The sequence below is a fragment of the Macaca mulatta genome, chromosome 6 (genome assembly GCF_049350105.2).
Source record: "Macaca mulatta isolate MMU2019108-1 chromosome 6, T2T-MMU8v2.0, whole genome shotgun sequence".
Taxonomy (NCBI): Eukaryota; Metazoa; Chordata; class Mammalia; order Primates; family Cercopithecidae; genus Macaca; species Macaca mulatta.
Genome location: NC_133411.1, coordinates 133,890,178 through 133,905,048, shown reverse-complemented (window position 1 = coordinate 133,905,048; position 14,871 = coordinate 133,890,178).

The window sequence follows — 14,871 nt, the reverse complement described above, 5'->3', positions numbered from 1 at the left end:
AGTGGAGCGTGGGGTTTTTAAGGGCACAGGATGTAGGGGTGGCAGTCCAAAAGGTAATATTTGGGCAGAAAAACAGGGACGTGAAGTTCTCATTTAGGGACGCAGGTCCAGGCTTCGGGGTAGAACCCTTGCCAGAAGCCCCACCCTTTTCTACCTAGTATTTCCCTGCCTCCTGTCCATATCAATATCAATCATAATGGGAAAGAAAAGTTGAGATAGAGTGTCAGGGAAAATTGTTTTGGCCAAAAATCTTTGATATGTTCAGTAGAGGATGTGGGACAGAAAGGTATGATCCCTTTCCTCATGAATCATAAGGGTCACGGCCAACACTCCCATAACAAAAGACAGTACATATATACCATGGAATACTACACAGCCATAAGAAAGAAAAAAATCATGTCTTTTTTTCATGGATCCAGCTGAAGACCATTATCCTATGTGAATTAATGAATTAACACAGGAACAGAAAACCAAATACCGCATGTTCTCACAAGTAGGAGCTAAACATTGAGTACACATGGACACAAAGAAGGGAACAATAGACACTGAGGACTACTAGAAGGAGAAGGGAAGGGGGTGTGGGCTGAAAAACTACCTATCGGGTACTATGCTCACTGCCTGGGTGACAAGACCATCTGTACCTCAAATCTCAGCATCACACAATATACCCATGTAACAAATCTGTACATATACCCTCTGAAACAAAAAAAAAGGTGGGGAGTGGGGGCAGGTTAACAAGAAAAAGGCATAACAGGCCGGGCGCAATGGCTCACACCTGTAATCCCAGCACTTTGGGAGGCCAAGGCGGGCGGATCACGAGGTCAGGAGATCGCGACCATCCTGGTTAACACAGTGAAACCCCGTCTCTACTAAAAATACAAAAAATTTAGCCAGGTGTGGTGGTGGGCGCCCACAGTCCCAGCTACTCAGAAGTGAGGCAGGAGAATGGTGTGAACCGGGAGGCGAGGCTTGCAGTGAGCTGAGATTGCGCCACTGCACTCCAGCCTGGGTGACAGAGCGAGACTCCGTCTCAAAAAAAAAAGAAAAAGAAAAAGGCATAGCAAAGTTACTTAATCAAGTTTTACATGACAAAGATTCAAAGACTGAGGGAAAATTGTCTGTTTTTATGCTTAGATTCAATGAAGAATAGACAGCCATGCAGAAATGTGACAGGACAAAGGGGATGATCTAGTGGTAACAGACTGTAGGGGTGAAAACCCAGCAATCCATGTCTGTTCCAATTCACCTTGGTGCCTCTATGTGGCATTCCTTCCTCCTGGCTACAGGGAAGGACTCCTTTGGAATGAGGGTCTTTTTTATGGCTTTCTTTTGGGGAGAGGAGTTCTAGTTTCTATAACCTGCCTTGAGGAAGAGAAATTCTAGACTCTATAACTTGTTTTGGAGGAGAAAGAGAGGGAGAGGACGAGAGAACAGGAGAAGGTCAGAGAGATTTTGCTTCTGAAGCAGCTTCTAAGGCCTTCTGATCTCTAGTTCAAAGTGCTCAGCAATGCCAAAACACGATGTTTTGGGGGTGTTGCTTTCTGAGCCCCAACAAGGAGATATGAGAACAGGTACTGGCAAGAGCTGCGGCAGGAAGCTGCCCACACAGGGGCAAAGGTTTGGACAAGTTTTGAAGGGGAGAAATAGACAATTTCTGGCACCTATGCAGAGCAAAATGCAGCAGGATTTGGCAAGAAGAGCCAGGTAGGAAATGTAGAAGGAAAGATAATTGAAAGACAACAGTGAGTCAATGAATCTTTAATCTGATAGCCAGAAGGAAAAGGTGATGAAAATAGAAGATAGTTACAACCAAAGCAAAAGTATTAAGTTACTATTTAATTATTAATTTAGCAGTACGTTAAATGCAACGACCTAAATCTCTGTAAGGTTTTTTTTTTTTTTTTGGTTTTTGTTGTTGTTTTTTTGAGACAGGCTCTCATTCTATTGCCCAGGCTAGAGTGCAGTGGTGTGATCACAGTTGACTGCAACCTCGAACTGCTGAGCTCAAGCAATCCTCTGCCTCAGCCTGAGTGGCTGGGACCACAGGCATGTGCCACCAAGCCTGGCTAAGTTTGTTAAAAAATATGTTTTAAAGATGAAGATTTCTCCATGTTGTCCAGGCTGGTCTCAAACTCCTGGATTCAACCCATCCTCCTGCCTCAGCCTCTCAAAGTGCTGTGATTACAGGTGTGAGCCACCACACCTGGGCATTTCTGTAAGTTCTAAAGGTGTAAACAGCAAAGACAAAGAAATAAGTTGAAACTCCCAAAACTCTTCTTTCAAAGGAAATGTCTTATCTAACCACACACAGCAACACGTTTATGCTATTTGTTGAGTGTTTTTTGTTTTCCTTAAAGCTTTGGAGGATTTTATTGAAATCTTCACTCATGACTTTGAACCATATCTGAGGCCCCTTTGTATGTGCCCTGGTGTGGAAAAGCCTCCTGTACTACAGGGTTCCGAATAAATAATGAGACATACACCATGTCTATGCTTTTGTGTTACTCACCATAATAAAAATAGCGTGCTTGGTGCACCAAATAAATAATGTGTTGAGATGTTACATTACACCAAATAAATCGATAAAAACAAATGTCTTTCAGCACAATAATTTTGTCTCAAACTCTTAACCACGTAACAGAAAATAGATTTCCTGTGTTCTTGAGCATGGATTGTAAACAGCACCATACCAGTAGTCTCTGTTTATTGTTTTGTGTAAGTTCAGAGGGAGAGCCGATTGTTTACTAGAACGAAATCCTTTAAAAAGAAAAAAAAAAAAGGATTCGTATCTTTCATTTAGGTTAATAACATACTACATATATTTGTCAATCAAATTAGAATTACTGTCAGCCTATAATGCATTTTAGTTTAGCCAATATCAGTCAGTCCTGATTTATTTGCTTAATACAAATCTAATTGAGTTTCAGGCTGCTCTTCTCCTTTCAGCTGTTAACCGACCAAGTACATCTTTAATTTCCAAGACCGATGGTGTGGTAGCAGTTGAGAGGAAGAGCGATTTGCATAAGGCCCCAGAAGGGTGCCAAAACTCTTCACGCTTTAAACAACAGCCTTTATTATTCTGTAAGTGGATGTGTTGAATTTTCATGCTTTTGTTTCCAGTTCAGTCCTGACAGAAAAGAATAAAGTAGATTTTGCCAGCACCCCTGCTGTGCCCTGGGGGAGAAATTCAATGTGCCTCATTTGTCTTAATTGGAGAACCGCCCTCAGCACCAGCTTTTTCTATGAATACATTAGCATAACAGACAGAAAATTCAAGCCCACTTTTGTAGAAACAGTCTCCCTCACACACACACCTCCCATTTTTAAGACTAATAAAAACTGCAAGAGGGGCGAAGTGTTTCATCTCCTGAATTTCTTATAGTTGCTGTTGTAAAATTCTCCGTACAGGGAAGATGCATCAAGCCTATTTTATCTCTGCACTGTTATTAGAGCCAGTCGTGGAAAATGTGATAAATATCATCCATGACAGAGAGCTGAAAGCTTCTCTTTATTCTTCATAATGTGCTAATCCTATATACTTGTTCGTTGACTGGTTATGCTGCATTTTCAGAGGGGAGAGTAGGTTTTATATAGAGATGAATGTGTAGCAGCTATGAATGAATCTAGAAGAAAAAAAAAGAAAAATTCTCACCGAGGTGAATTTATTAACACTAAAACAAACGCAATCATCTCAGTCGAAGCAAGATTTTAAACCCTGTGCCAATTCATTGGAGAAATACTAAATTCATCTTCACGTTTTTCATATTACAAAAGGGCTCTAAGTCTGGACAAACAACCTGTGCTGTGTAAATCATTTCCCTAATCCAGGCTCTTTCAGTATCAGATTGAACTGATGGAATTTAAAGGTAGGTATTTCAAAAGAAATATTTCATCTACGTGTTCCCAAGACTGGTATTAATTCTTTTATCACATCTGCTCAACCTGCTTGCCATTGCCAGCATGTGAAAGGGAAAAGGAAAGAATAGGGAAAGATGTAATTTCTTAATAAAACATGGTGTACACATTCTCTTGGAAAGATGGCTGCCTTTCAAAAAACAACGAATCCATATTTTGTCTTGATTTTTTCTCCAGCAGGCCTAATTTACCACGTCAGTCACACACTGCTCTCACTAGATGCCTTCCAGGGATTTTAAATAAGGTTTTGTTGTTGTTGCTGTTAAGAGCTTGTTTTGTTTTGAATTATTTGTATGCCCATTTAAAAACTAAATACTTTTTGGGTCAGGTCCTTGTGGGTAAATGGAAAGAAAAATCATTTTGGAATAATAATTTTGAGATACAGAAGCTTCTGCAGCCTAGAGAGAAGCAAACGGTTCTTCCTTCTTGTGTAAATCCTCATTGTGTCACCCATTTCAAATGTCTGGTAATACTAATGGAAAGCCTGAAGGCAATGCTGAGGGACTGTCAGGCTCCCATCCCCCTTCCTCTTCCCATCCCTCACTTTCCACTCACTCAGCCCCAATAAACATTCCAAGAGGCTATGGTGACTTGGTCAGTATTAGAGACTAGGAAGTAAACATTTGCTTTCTAGCATAAGTGAATCTAAAAAATAATTATTTGACTTGATTTGTCCTGCAAGCAGATGTCAGCTTTTCACCTTGCTAATGGTTTCATTTACATTGTAAAACTGACAAGCAGTTTACCCAGTTTATCAGATAATTTCTGCTCCTCTTTAAACAAGCATTCTAGCCACTCTGAGTTCTTCCCTGAATCCTCCTCCCCACACTCTCCCTGTAACAGACCTTGATGTCTTGTCTGGGATCTGAACTCACATCTATTTCGCATGGCTAAGGCTGTTCTGCGCGTCAGTTAGAGAAATGGCCCCTGTGAACACTTGAGGCTCTATTCCATACTATTTTATTTCTTTTTTCTTTCCTTTTTTTCTTTGAGACAGGATCTCACTCTGTCACCCACGCTGGAGTGCATGTGGCAAACATGGCTCACTGCAACGTTCGCTTCCCAGGCTCAGAGGATGCTCCCACCTCCGCACCTCAAGTATCCGGGACTACAAGCTCATGCCATGACGCCCGGCTAATTTTTGTATTTTTTGGAGACATGGGGTTTCCGCCATGTTGCCCAGGCTCTTCTCAAACTTGTGGGCTCAAGTGATGCTCTCACCTTGGCCTCCCAAAGTGCTAAGATTACAGGCATGGGCCACCGTGCCCCACCTATATCCCATACGATTTTATTTCTTTAAAAAACTAAATACATTATCTTCCAAATTTCATATTCTTATCCACTTTCTCATCCTATCACCTTTCAAAAATTCCTATCAATGTTCAAAAATTGTAAGAGAAATGGGATGAGACGTAGAATTGAAGACTGAAAGCTTTTCTTGGGAAGTTGTTGCTGTTGTTCCTAAACATATTTTGCTTTTAAAGACGGTTATTTGACATAAGCTTTCCATTTGTGAAGAAAAAAGATTGTTCCTAACATTTGCTATTGTGAGAGTGTGTTCATTGCATTAAAATGAGAAAATTCCAAAACTCATTTTTAAAAAGGGATAAGAGCCACTCATATTTCTTTGTTGGTTTTTGCTTTTTTGTTTTTTGTGAGGCAGGATCTCGCTCTGTTGCACAGGATGGAGTGCAGCAGTGCACTCCATTATAGCTCACTGCAGCCTCAAACTCCTGGGCTCAAGTGATCCTCCTGCCTCAGCCTCCTCAGTAGCTGGGACTATAGGTGTGCAACACCACACCTGGCTAATTTTTAATTTTTTTGTAGAGACAAGGTCTCGGTATGTTGCCCTGGCTGCTCTCGAACTCCTGGGCTCAAGAAATCACCTTGCCTCAGCTTCCCCAAATGCTAAGATTACAGGCATGAGCCACTGCACCTGCTCATGTTTCTTTATATTGCTCCAGTATCTGAGAAAGGCTCCACATTTATCATTGACATAACAGGCAAATTGGTATTTCCAAATGTGCTAATGACAAAGACTACCTCCTTGGTCAAGTGTGGCTCCTTTTGAGCCCTATTTTTCAATTAGGCCCTGTCGTTGGGCATGCCCTCAGGAGCCCAGTTTTAGCAAGAGTTCTATCAAGTCAGTTCAGCCAGAATCTTTCACCCTTGATATCTGATAACTCTCTATAATCTGACCAAATTCCTCATCCCCCATCATCTTCCAGATGCTGTCTGATCACCCTGGCCTGACTTCGGCAAGAATCCTGTTAGAGAAGTTTAGCAAAAATTACCCTACCCTCATAATAATTTTCTATACAGAACCCCTTCCTCCCCCACCTCTACTCTTTGGCTGTAAATTCCCACTCAGTTTTGTTGTATTTGGAGTTGAAGCCAATCTCATTTCCCCACTGTAAAACCCGATAGCAATAAGTCCCTACATCTACTGCAATGGTCCTGACTAAAGGCTCCCTTATTGTTTTAACAAGAGTCACAATCCTTTTTTCTTTAGCACTGTTAAAAAAAAAAAAAGAAAATTCAGACAAAATACATTTAACATAGCTTATTTGAGCATTAAGAATTTATGAATCAGACACCCCTCAAACCTGAAAGAGGTTCAGAGAGCTCCGCTTTAGCAACATGAGCGGCAGCATTTTATAGGCTGAACCCAGAGGCAGAGTAAACAAATTACTTGATTGGCTACAGGGAGGCATTTGCCTTATTTGGAATCCTAGTTAGAGGTTAGTTGGCAGTTTTTGATTGGTTAGGTTTAAGTTTCATTTACTGTTGACACTGAATTGGGTTTTGGTTTGCTTACCTAGGAACCCAAGGTACAGAAGGCAACTCAGCCTAATGGCCTTCCAATTAACAACACACCAGGTACAGTGGCTCACGCCTGTAGCCCCAGCACTTTTGGAGGCCAAAGCAGGAGGATCACTTGAGCCCAGGAGTTTGAGACCAGTCTGGGCAATATGGCGAAACCCTGTCTTTTCAAAAAAAAAATACAGAAATTAGACAGGCATTGTGGTGCACGCCTGTAGTCCCGGCTACTCGGGAGACTGAGGTGGAAGGATCACTCAAGCCTGGAAGGTCGAGGCTGCAGTGAACTATGATCACGCTACTACACTCCAGCCTGGGTGACAGAGTGAGACCCTGCCTCAAAAACAAACAAATTAAAAAAACCAACACTAATATGGTCCTTTTTCCTTGCTCACCCCCATTGTCAATTTGGACCAACTCTCCTAGGTTAAGAGATGCTCTTTCAAAAGACAAATCTGATGTTAACCTGGACAAAGTTAAGGAGAACTACTTTGTAATGATTAATCCATTATTTTTTTGCTCTACCACTCTCTGAAAATCTATTTTCCCCACAAAAACTGAGCATTTGTAGTAAAGGCTCTTGAACATCAGGCATAGGTATTTGGGAAGGAACAGCAGGTTAGCCAGGAAGTACAGATGGATGGAACATTAACTTTCTTCGCAGCCACAAAATATAAATTTGTCTTGAAGACCTAAAGTAAAAATAATCCTAATGGCTTCACATGGCATATTTTTGTGGGCATTATATGGGGGTAAAGTGGGTAACTTGAGGAGACAGGTTTTGACATGCCATGTCTCCCAGAACAAACCCTGGGATTCTTTTATGAATCTATACTTTTGAAGAGTAAAATTTCAAGTCGTATAAATATTAGTAGGGAAAAATCTAGAGTAATTGTCTTTGGAACACACTCTTTCAGCTATAAAACTTACTTAGTTTATACAAGTTTCTTACGTGGTCAATACACAAAAACCAAACGATACCAAGAGTAGGCCCACTAGTAGGACCAGAGTAAGGTAAAATATTCCTAAATTTAAACAAACAGTTAAAATAACAATGACCTAAAATTCCACGTGATAATTATTTCTGTTAAAGTTACAAAGAAAGAGACATGTAAGTGCTAATTTAACATCAACAAATTAACAATAAGACGCAGCACTTCCTGTAGTAACCGGTATAATGAAGTAGCGAGGGGGAAACATATTCTCACCTTAGAGAATCTGAAACAAATTAGGCAAATGGGAAACTCTTGTTTATTTAGGGAACACCCTCACCATTATTTTTTTCTTGTTTTAAACTTCTTTGGAACTTATTGATTGAATATTTGCTTTTTGGTTGACGATGTCTTTGCATCTAATTCTAAAGACAAAGCTAATGGAAGCTGGGAGAGTCACTTTAAGTAACCTCTGCTTTATCTGTTGATGAGGTTCAGAACACGATGCCCTCAAATTTGGTAACTTGACATACTGCATATTCTAAACAGAATTTGAGAAATGGCAGGTGTTGAAAGGACTGACCTCCCTCTTCTCCCTGAAGCAGATCACAAAACCCTCCTGTGAGAGGAGCCCTCCCTGTACTCACAGAAAAGGAGCACTTCTATCTCTGAAGATGAAGGGATGCCACGAGGAAAGTAATGAACAGGTCTTGCTAAGTTTCTGCGAGGTTACTACCCTTAGCCCAAAAGCTTTTGCCCTGTCATGTTTTTCCATAACTTTCTGCTCATCAAATCTAGTATAAAAATGAGAAGGCTTAACTGTTTCTTCAAGTCTTCATTTCCTTATAAAGACCCCTGTGTCACATAAAACTTACATTAAATACACTTATTTCTCATGTGAATTTGTCTTTTGTTAGTCAAATTTACAGGGCCGCACTTAGGAGGTAGGGGGAAAGGCTTTTTCCCTTCCCTGTACTGTCGACATTTTTCAGTGATGTATCTGTTCTCTAAAATGAGAAGGTGGCCGTGCGGTGGTTCACACCTGTAATCCCAGCACTTTGGGAGGCTGAGGCGGGCAGATCACCTGAGGTCAGGAGTTTGAGACCAGCCTGGCCAACATAATGAAACTCCATCTCTACAAAAAAAAAAGTACAAAAATTAGCTGGGCATCGTGGCTGTAGTCCCAGCTGCTATAGTCCCAGCTACTCAGGAGACTGAGGCAGAAGACTCACTTGAACCTGGGAGGCAGAGGTTGCAGTGAGCTGGGATCGAGCCACTGCACTCCACACAGGTCAACAGAGCAAGAATCCATATCAATAAATAAATAATAAAATGAGAAGGAACATCAGGAATGAACGGTTTCTAAGTAATTATCTCCTTTAGGTGTTAACCTATAAAAGGAAGACAACACACCTGTGTGAGGCACGCAATTGTGCACAGTGTTTTCCATCTGGAAAACAAACCTGTTCCCCGTGAGAAGGTGTTACAGGTTTTTTCCTTAGTTTAGCTAAAGACGACGTTCTCATCCGTACTATGGCAACGAAAATTTAGGCTCGCAGATGGTTTAAAGGGTGGGTAAAGCAGGGTTTTATTGGGTGAAACGGGGGGCAAAAGGGGGAAACGGGGGTCCTCCGTAAGTCCACAGTCCCCTGCTAGTGCACTTCCTGCTGGAGGTTCAAATCCCAGGTTCTACACAGGAAGAGGCGGGGCCAGGCTCCTCCCCACTGCAAAGGGCCCAACTTTCGAGGCGTCACTTCAGTGGGCAGGCTGGTTGGAGTTTCTCCAGGGACCCCCTCCCACCTGGCTGTCACATTCCCGCCTCTAAAGACGTACATCTAACTCCCCTTAGATTAAGGATAAGGACTAAGACCGATCTTAACCGCTTTCTGCTGACGGGGGCGCTGTTGTGGGGAAAAGGCAGTCAGAGCTTCCTCCGAGGCCTATCTAAGGGTCCCCAGCAGAAGGGGCCATCTTCAGAGGCTCTGGTTGCCTGTTTGGAATTTGATGGCCTGAAGGAAGAACAGAAAAATGGGGTTATTAGAAAACATGTATCAAAATGCAACAAGGGGAGGGGTAAGGACAGCTCAAAAATTCTGAGGCCTTTTATCAGTTTGCACAGAGAGAGTGAGGCCAAAAGACCGACTGGCAAAAAAACTTTACTCTCTTGCCAGCATGTTGAGCTTCTGGGTTCCCTTCCCCGGAGCCCAATTCTAAGCCAACCAGTTGAAGGTTTGAGAAATTAACTCTTTCCAGTTTGGAGGATGCATCTGAAGGGAGTGTCCCGTAAAATGGAAACAAAATCACCTAACTGAAAAAAGGAGGAGAAAAGGAAAAGAAGGCACTTCTCAAAGGAGTCCCAGTGGTTCAGGATGCATTTGAAAGGGGCAGACTGAATGAATGGCCACACATCTAGAAAGAGGGGAGCAGGCATCCCTGGTTCCCTTCTCTTCCTAGCCGACACCTGAGACACATGAGGCAGAGAGGGAAGAGCGTCATTTTTCCCTCTTCCGTCCTTGCATCCCCGAGTACCGGCAACCTTGGCAGGCACCGCCATGAGTGCCAAAGCAGCTTGCACCCATGAAGCAGGGAGGGCCTGGAGAATAGGAATTATCTGCTCTCACCTATGCCTCTATCCCTCCTACTGTCAGTAGCATTGGAGTTCCCTAATCCTCATCTATGCTATGGATACTAACGTGGCCTTTATCCATGAAACAGGAAGCTTGGGGTTGGCTTAATCAGCAGGAATCAGTCACACTCACCTGCGCTGTGCCTTTTAACCTCTGTTGCTATTTCCCTCTGGGTCCCTTAAACCCAGTTTTCTTTCTAGAGCTTTGACCCAAAGCTTGGAATTGGATCTGGAACAAAAATGTGTCTCTGGGGGTGTTGCATGAACTCCTTATCATAAGCCAAATGCTAAGGTGAAGCTGTGGAACTGATTCCTCCTCCAACAAGGGAGAGGAAAGGATGTCTTGTGACACACCCAGCTAACTGACAGCTATAGTTAAGCTTGCTAGGATTTGGGTGCATGGCCCTTGACTGGTTAGTTCCCTTGGTCTTACTCTCCCTAAAAGGACACCTTCACATCATGGGCACCCTATTTATTCCAACACCTGGCAGGATTTGCATAATAACAGCTTGGAACTAATATAGTGATCCAGATCTCCACATTACCCCATCCCTTTCATTCTTTCTGAGCTGCAGCCAGAGATTACTGGTAGGTTCACAGGAACAAGCAGGGTTAGTCTAAAATGCAGGCAAAAACTTAAAAACAAGTAGTGAGTTTAGAATTTAGTGACAAATATATGTTTTGAAACATAATTTCTCTCTCTCCAGTCCTTTTTGTTAAGAAACAAATGATCACAGGATGAGTTAGTTAAATAGACTTTAGTCTTACACTTGGCCTGATTATTTGCATAAAATGCAGCAAGAATAATTATTTCTACATAGGCCTTTTGGATTGGCTTTGATGGAAGTGTGTTCGACAAGGAATCACAGATAAGACCTTTTAAAGCCCAACCTAGCCATGCGTTTGCATTTTCAAATACCTGTGCGTTGGGCGATCCTCTCCCCTTAAGGTCCCAAGATAAACTTGGAGCTCCTGGACCTGCTGGGAAGTGACATTCTTTACTGACCACCAATCAGGAACCCTGGACAGGGACTGCATAGACAAGGGTATGAGACCAGTTTCCCCACGGGCCTTTTAAAGGGAAGCATACCCTTCTGTCAAAGCCTTAGTAAAGTAACTACTTTCTCCAATTGTATCCTTTTGCAACAGAAAAATGGATTCTTATTGCAGTGATGCAAACAACTATATTGCCTTAAGAATACTCATAGTTTACAAATTCTAGAGGAATCAGGCAGAGAGAAACAAACATGCTCCAAATTTTGATCAAAGGAGTATATACCTTAATTATTAAAGGCTGTAAATAGTTCAAACTAAGTTTCCTTGACTCTGAAAAACAAAAGATGAATCAACAATATTTCAACTAAAAGTCAAAAAGGTTGCTTTAGCTTTCTGAGTTCAGTCTATATTTAATGAACTGTTGTTTTGCTTGCTTGCTATTCATGAGCATATCAACTCTTTATGAGTCCTGCAGATTTTCCTTTATTCCAATGTTACAATCTCTAAAGTTATCAGAGCCTGTATTTGAGAGCACCTGTTGAAGTTCTATAACATAAACCATCTTTTGAAAAGGATTAAAACAAGACAACAATTGTCAGTGAACAGCAAATGTCCAAGGTAGTTACAGTTAGAAACACAATTGACGAAGAACTTTGGTTATCTCTATGGTTTACAATAACTTAACATAACAACCTTATACTCAGACATTAGAGTATACTCAGCATATACTCAGCATATACTGAGGTATCTGAGGCATATACTCAGACATTAGAATTCTAGAAATCCCATACAATCTTGGAATATATATTAGCACTAGTTACCAAAAATATAACCTAAAAAAGACTGAACATCATTTTGGCAATCCCATACACCTGTCAAATAATCCTGTTTACCTCTCTTTTCTGGATATTTTGGGGACCATCTGAAGTATTCAAAAGGCCAGGTGCCAGGGAAGACAATTTTGAAAATGAAGTTTGATTTCGGGAAGGCTGTTCACATGTTCAAGGTTTAAAACACTCAATATTATGAAATAGAGTTCCGGATTACCGTAAGTTATTTATTTTGCCAAAATGATGACTTAGAAACTTAAAGCAGCAAAAATGTTTTACAATCCCTGGGAATGTAATGTGTTCACACAGAGAACCTCTTCTACAAGATTAATTTCCAAAATTCTTCCACCACTTCACTGAACCTTCAGCTTTTTCCTAATTTAAATCAAAACAATCCTTTAACCTTAGGCAAAAGTTTGCATTTCTCTGCCTTCTTACAACCTTTTACTAAAAAAACACGTTTTACTTTTCTTACAGACCTTGCATGTACATCTTCTTTCAGCAGTCTCAATTATATGTTACAATGGTAACTCCTAGCAATTTTTAACTTTAAGGTAAAACTTTGTAGGTTGCTTTAATTGTGGGCTAACTGCAACCAAGGTTTGCCTTCTTAATTAACGGTCTGGTTAGTTCCATATATCCCCAGGCCCTACCAGTTGTGAAGCCGGCAAGTCAGATAGTTCTCAAAACCCAAAAAGCAGTTTGTAACCTCAACACACTTAGCAAACCTTGCATCTGACCTGCATTTTGCCAATAGTCTTCAGGGCTGTTTTTATTTCTCAAAGATTAAAGTCACGTGAACTGAAACGTACCACAGCTTTTCACTTCCCATTAAAAAAATTTAGATCCAAGCACTTGTCCTTCTTTAGGCCAAATTAATTAGAGGTCTTTTAACAGACATCTTATACACACACACATAAAACTACACGGACAGGCAGGGGAAAACCCAGTCCCCGGATGGCGTTCTTCATGAGACAGGGCTAAGAGAACATGCAGATACCAAACCAGAGAGAAACTTATTCCCTAAGACAGGATTGCTAAACAAAGCCTTGCTAAGTGGTTATGGCCATGTCCTCAGGATGTAAAACAAGATGGAGGCGTGATTTCACAACCAAACTTTTGCAGAAAATATAAAGTGGTTGTTGTGGGGCCCGGCCTAGTAAAAACATCTTCAAAAAAAAAAAAAAAAAAAAAATTAAAGGTTAACTGCTGTCAAGGTGGAGAAGAAAGAAAGAAAGAAAAAAAAAAAGTTCAAAAATGCCTGGGGAAGAACCTCTTCTTATGCAAGTGCTTCCTCCACCAGGGAGGTTAGTTCAATTACTGTAGGATGGAGTAAAACCCCTTGGCTGGGGAAGGGGAAGGCTGCAGCAACTTGTGGCTGGCAAGCAGCCAGCCCGCTGTACAGGACCCTTGGGCCATGCGTCCCAGCCTGGCAGGGAGAGGACAGCGGAGCGAGGAGCCCCCCTCTCCACCGCCTGTCGGTCCCCAAAAAGGAAGGAAAGAGCCTTTCCCTTGACCCCTGGGAGCGACAAGGTTTGGGGGCATATTTCTCCGTCACTCAGAAGTCGGAGGATGAAAATGCCTAGGAGCAACAGTGAGAGATTTTGAACCCCCATTTCACTCAGGGCCTCTCCAGCCCCCACGCTGCGTGTCAAAAATGTTGCAGGACTTTTGCTTGGTTTAGCAAAGATGGGGTTCTTGTCTGTCCCAGGGCCATGAAAATTTAGGTTCACAGATGGTTTAAAGGGTAAGAAAAGGAGGGCTTTATTAGGTGAAAAGGGTTAAAAAAAAAAAATAGGAAACAGGGATCCTCCCTAACGCTACACTCCCCTGCTAGGGCACTTCCGGCCCACCCTTTGAATCCCAGGTTCCACAGGAAGAGGCAGGGCCAAGCTCCTTCCCGCTGCAAAGTGCGGGCTCCACCGCACTGGGCAGGCTGGTTGGAGTTTCTCCAGGGACCCCTCCCACCTGACAGTCTCAAAGGCAGGGTGGAAGCTGCCATCCTGGCCTGGACATGGTATTTGGACAAACTCAGGAGGGACCAAGATTCTGTTCCTCAGTATTATTTAATCAGATGAAGGAAAGAAAGGATTACAGAGACAGAGGCTGTCACTATTACTAGACACTCTCTAGAATGTTCTGAGAAACGAAGAGAACTGGAGAGGAGAGTAAGAGATCATACTAACATTTCTGCCTGATATTGGAGGCAAGTAGAGGGAAAGCAATTGCCAAAGGCACAGAAATAAAAGGAAATTTGGATGGGAGTGCTAAAGAAGCACAGGCTGTGTCAGGGAAGATGCTGCAGGATGGGTGGCAGGCAGGAAAATATAAAAAGCATGCGAGGACAGTAGGCCCTTTCTGGGACTCTCTGAACTGTGACAGTGCTGTCTTCCTCATTCATTTGAATATATTATTCACTTCTATATCACAGATTCTGTCCTAGAAGCTGAGCTAAAATGGAATGAAACATTAAAAATCCAATTGGTAAAACTGCCACAAGGGAGTCCGCTAACCACTTGGCTGGAGATGAGGCTTGGCTGTGACAGCTTCAAAACTTCGGCAACCCTTCAGTTTCTATCTAGACAGACAGAAGTCCCCTCTTCTCCTCAGTTTTGTTTCCCGTGGTCTCATTTATCCATGCAACTATAGTCCAAAAATAGGTGAATACAGTACAAGAAGATATTGTGTGAGTGAGACCACATTTATATAACCGTTATTAAAGTACATTGTTACAGTTCTTCCATTTTATAAT